Here is a 5,690-nt window from a genome sequence, read left to right as displayed (position 1 = left end):
AAGCGAGGGATATCATTGAGAATAATAGTATCTATGTCCTGATTATTTTTCGCTTATCAGGATTTCGTTATCGCATTCATCTCTGCCTATCAGAACTATCCAAAATGTTTCATGAAGTTTGGAGTTTAGTGGTCTCAGGAATTTTTGAGTTTGGTGCCTGTTTAAAAATCAACTAAGTACTGTGATCTTGTCCCAAATAAATTTATTAGAATTTGATGACTAAGGTTTTTGATACAAAATAAACGAGACCAGGGTACTCAGAACCAAACCCCAATAATTGCTAAATGAATTAGTTCTCTATTCATAAATGTGGAAAATCGTATCTTAGCCCGTATAGCATTTTAATTTGGTCCATTTAAACCTCTCAAACCCAATCCTAAAATCAAAATACGTGTAAAAATGTGTTTCTTTATCTTTAATAATAAAGGGAAAATCCTCTTTTACTATCTCACCGCCGTTCAAGCATTTTCTACCGTAAACTTTATCCCCTCCACGCACTAGCTTCTTCTTTGATTTATCAACCATTTTCATCTCCCTTTATACAGAATACAGATCATTTCTAGAAAATCCTCCTCACTGCACGTCATCAGCCCATGCAGCTATGTGGCCTCCTCTAGAAGCCACACCAGGCCTCTCCCTTACGACCAGCTGCCATTTTTTTCTCAGTGGTCGCTCACTTTTAAGCCAACGAAGGTGCTTGATCTCCCAGCTTCGATCGTCGGTAGCCATAGCGTCTCCTCCCCTTCCCTTCCTCTACCATGGACGCGAGCTCCAAGATTCTGCTCGTCCAGGCCCCTTCCCAGGTGCTCCCGCTGAGCCCTTGGCCGAGTTTCTTTCCATGGCCGCCGCAGCACCTGTTTCCTGCACGCTGGTCGCCCCTGCCCCAGCCATGGTGCCGTCAGGCCGCCCGTCTCCTACCTCCCAATGCCAGCCCTACTCCTATGGCCGCGCCCTCCCTCTTCTGCGGCAGGTCGGCGATCCCATCTCCTTGCCCCTCCCATGGCGGTTTCCGCCTGGATCCCTCCCTGCGCGCACTCCTCTCCCCATGGCTGTCGTCGCCCCCAAGCCTGGGGTCTTGCTGAGCTCGCCCAGCCCTTCCCCATCTCATCCCCACCTCCTAGATGGTCGGCGCCCTCACCCCATGGTGCCATGGACGCCCGCTCCCTTTTGCTGCTCGACGTGGACAGGCTCGGTGCCCTCTCCTCACTTGAAGTCAGCAACAACGTCTCGGTAGTGGTCGAACAGCACGTTGTCGACTCCGTGATTTTTGGGCAGCCCGGTTGCACTGTCGTCAAACCTCGGTGAGACCTCGCTGTCCCTGCATGCCCTGTGTTTGATGTAATGTCAAACCTATAAATCGTTGCCGTTTCTTGCAGCCCTCTGTCGAAGACGCGTGACGCTTGCTAGGTGTCAAATAGAAAGACTGAACCGAAACTATCGCCATGTTCGCGGACACCGCGTCAAGTTTAGTCGTGGTAAGTCGATCTGTTGTTTTCGTTAGTCGGATAAATGGTTGGTTTGTATGGATGCATTGGTCACGATGACCATCTTGTTTGTAGCATGCGTATTTTGGTTATGATCGATTAAATAAAGTATTTGGTAGAAGGCCAAAACCTGAGTCGTGTTTGTTTTGTGGAATTCACGGTGGATTAATAATAGTACTCTGATTTGTTACTACTACTCATCGATTTATTAGTAGATAGGGTAGATATACCGGCCATGGTACTTGTGCCTTAGAATTAGAATTATCTACTCTTTTGCGTTCATGCAATTGTATGCGAGACAGACGTGCGTTGGAATGTCCATTTGTTTATATGTATGGTTCATTGCTTTCTTGATACTTGGGCTAAACCTGGTTGGTTTAGAAAGGAGGCTATAATTTGGTTTATGTGATTGTCGAGTACGATTTAATAGATTCGATGTTTGAGATGTGTTGTTCTGCGGTGATGTTTAGAAAAAGAATATGCTTGTTATTTATAGCTCTTGGCTGATAAGGGTTATTAGTGTTTATTGGATGAAATCCTAATGTATGGTAACATTAATGACTTATCTTAGTAAGTGTCAAGAACATAATAATTGCAGAAGCCAAATATGAACTAAATTGAAATGTTTGCTGTTTGGACTGTGTGTCCAGTTTTAGTTGCGTAGCTTATTTAGGGAAGTAAACCGTGTCTTTTGTAGAAGTGTTACATATAAAACTTGTAGATAATCTCTTTATCTTGCTTGTGTAAAAATTTCATGACCATAGGTTCAGTAGTTTAGGAGTTATGATTTTTCTAAGTCTAGTTTCAGAATCTGTCCAGATTCTGTACAGATTTCGAAAATGATCTTGTTTGCCCAAGTTAAACTGAGAATCAGCTCTTAGTAATTTTAGGAAAATTGTAGTACTTTGCTTAAGCTTTCCAACAAATTTTGGAGCACCATTTTTGGTGGTCTAAAGACCAAGTTACAGCTGTTCAAACTATAGAGTCTGAATCTGTCCAAATCTGGACAGCAATGTTTGTTTGTATTAACTGACCTTTCTACACATTGAATCACTTTGAGATGATTATAAATGAATTATAGATAATTCTATTAGCTTTCTAAAAAGTCTAGGATCACCTGATTTAGATTTCTGAAACTCCAGTTATGAATTTTTAAGTGAAGAGCCGAATTCTGTCCAAATCTGGACAGAATTAAAGTTTAGCACTGTTTGACCATTCAAACTGTCGAATCATGTTGTGATGATAATATAAGAGTTATAGAGGATTTTCTAAGCTTTCCAGAAAGTCCTAGTTTACTATTTTTGGATGGATATTGTATGAATTATGAGCAAAACAATTGACTATTTTACTATTGTCCAGAAAATCTGCACGTGTTAAATTGATTGCATGGAATCATTCTTGCTTGGCTAGATAGGATTAATTAGTTCTTGGTTCTTGATTGGTGAAGTCTGGTAGTTGCATATGGTTGTTCTTTTCTTTCTTAATGCTTGCCTTAGACTTTAGCATTTTAAGAAGGAAGTAAATACTTTGGTTAGTGTATTTGAGTTAGCGACTATTTAGACCTTTAGGTTAAGATGAGTGCAATTTCATTGAACCCTATGTTAATTGGTAGTGAATTATCCGTTAGTTCTAAGTATGTTCAGATGTTTTGTTTAGTCGATATACGTTGATAGTTAATCTAGAGGAATGTTTTAGAAAGTTAGATGGATGATTTTTAATATACTAAGTTTTAGATGTGTTCAATAATTGTGAGCGTGAATTGTTACTTGACTCTCGATTCTATGTTCTAGTTAAGGAAAATACATAGCTTGTGTAGGGTTCAATATTCTTTGATGTTTGTGTTAGATTTGGTTAAGACAGAGAAACGTAATTGTGATACGTAGTGATATGTCAACATATAGTAATTGTTTTTAAGTATTGCGGTACATCAGTGTTATATTCTAAATATATTAGGACTTGTATGTTGCTAATGTTACTTGATGATTGATTTAGGTCCGATTGACTAGAACGTCATGTTTGATATAGAATTTAATATATCTAGTAGTTACACCTAAGACTTGGATGCCTTGCTAGTAATATTTTATTCTCTTTGTTGTACTGTTGTCTATCTTGAATTTGTTTGTGTGCATACTCACTCATATGCATTATGCATTTCCAATAGGTACGCTAGATAATTATGCGAGATGAAAGGCATGGATCAGAATGAACCACAAGATGGTATTAATGGAATAATCGAATGGATGCATCAAGCTGGTACCAGAATGGGAGATGCTCGCCAAGCGGATGTCTCTAACAACACTAACCTAGTGTTATCCCAGGCAAGCCCCGGTGCATTTGCCACCTCCTTGTTGTTTTTAAAACTTTTATCACTTATATGCTGCATTAGGTGATAGGAGTTGACTGATGAAACAGTTGATGCATTGCCATTCCTTGGAATTTGATTATCCTCCTTGATACCTGTTTTACAAAAAGAACTAATGAGGCTTAGCCCTGCCTAGAGAATTAAAACTTGTTTCTTTTTAAAAGAATGATGTGTGACACTGGGTATGGGTTTGTTTTATGAAAAAGGACTTGTAATGGTGAGCGCATCATCTGCAGTGATGAATTCATCATTCAAGTATGGTACCTCTGTCAGGTACATGGTTTGGGTGTTAAATAATAAGATGAGACCAGACGTTGAGCAGGAAAGGTCGCCCGTCTGTGTCGCTTAAGGACCGTTCCGATTGTTGGTCTGCTGATCTAGGACCCTTTAACTGGCCACATGCCTCATCATGGGTAAGCTTTGCCTCGGTCGGACCAATACCAGAACAGCTCGCACGCACTGGGAGTGGAGAGATGGCGAGAGTAGCTTGTACCCTCCGTGGCAAGAGACTGGAAGGTGGGGTGTTGTACTCTCGGAAACATGGCGGGCACCATGGCGAGAGTAACGTGTACCAACCAGGCCAATGGCTGGACGGTGGAGTGTTGTGCTCTCGGGTCGCGTGAACCTGTTCTGGTCTTGAAAAACCCGGTGGCGAGTTGACATATGCAAGGATTAAGTGCTACATATGTCGTGTGGTTGGAGATCCCCAGCTGGGTATTAATCGATTCGGATCGCCGAACTTCTCGGATATGAAGACTGGATCTTCGACCTTCAGCGTAGATAACAAGTGAAACTAAAGATGCTAAAATGAAGCTAGTCTAGGACAAGTGAATGCTCTAGACCAGGCAAATCTAGATTCAGGAAAAGTACTTAATTTGTGAAGTAAAATTTTTGCATAAGGATCCACTACTAGTAAGCTTTTCTGCGAAAATGAGTCTTTGAAATTTGATAAGCTTTACCTTGATTCCCGACAAACCAGCATACCCTTGAGAGTCTTTTCTTTAGTCGGGTAAGTCTTGCTGAGTAATTGCGTACTCAGGGTTTTATTCCCTGTTGTTTTTCAGGTTATAAGTTTATTCTATTGTGGATGGTGCTAAGTGCCGGTGGGCTCGGCCTTCTTATATAAGTATAACTCATCTTTAGCTTCCTTATTGAGGATTGTCACTTAAGCTAGCATGTATTTTAAAACTTATAAATATTTTATACATTTTAAATTGTAATTCTTTTGAATCACTTTCTTTTGTAATCACTCCGATAATTGTATAATGTAAACTTATTGTAACATGTAATCATTTTGCAATAAAGAATTTATTTCCGCTGCAAATGTTGGTGTGTGATTTGTGCTTACTTAATCCTGCGATCTTGGCGGTAAGTCATTTATCCGGGGTCCTCGGGACACTCGGACAGATCCTGTTAAGTTGTTTGGTGCACATGCATAGCCGTCTGAGGTCTTTGAGACAAGGACAGGTGCATGTGGGCCCGATAACTTGGGAGGTTCTGCGACAAAGATGAGGATAAGGCTCAAGAAGAAGAAGATGAAGATCAAGAAGATGAGCCACCTCAGGAGGAAGACATTGATCAAGGAGAGATGAGGATGATCAAGACAAGGAAAATGATCAAGAGATTCGGGATCAAAGACCGCCACACCCAAGAGTCCACCAAGCAATTCAAAGAGGTCACCCCGTCAACTCCATACTTGGTGACATTCACAAGGGGGTAACCATTAGATCTTGAGTTTCTCATTTTTGTGAACATTACTCTTTTGTGTCCTCTATTGAGCCATACAAGATAGAGGATGCACTAAGTGATCCGGATTGGGTGGTGGAAACGCAAGAGGAGCTCAA

General features: G+C 41.0%; 1 long non-coding RNA gene across 1 annotated transcript; it reads left to right on the top strand.

The window, feature by feature from the left end:
- Window positions 1–707: 707 nt before the first annotated feature.
- Window positions 708–3,786, top strand: LOC100274934 (uncharacterized). The gene is made up of 3 exons (NR_148512.1): window positions 708–1,301; window positions 1,377–1,475; window positions 3,646–3,786. It is a non-coding gene; the product is annotated as an uncharacterized lncRNA (long non-coding RNA).
- The last annotated feature ends 1,904 nt before the right edge of the window (window positions 3,787–5,690 follow it).

This window comes from Zea mays, chromosome 6 (genome assembly GCF_902167145.1).
Source record: "Zea mays cultivar B73 chromosome 6, Zm-B73-REFERENCE-NAM-5.0, whole genome shotgun sequence".
NCBI classification, from domain to species: Eukaryota; Viridiplantae; Streptophyta; class Magnoliopsida; order Poales; family Poaceae; genus Zea; species Zea mays.
Note: the sequence above shows the minus strand (reverse complement) of the source record. Positions and strands in the feature narration are given on the sequence as shown.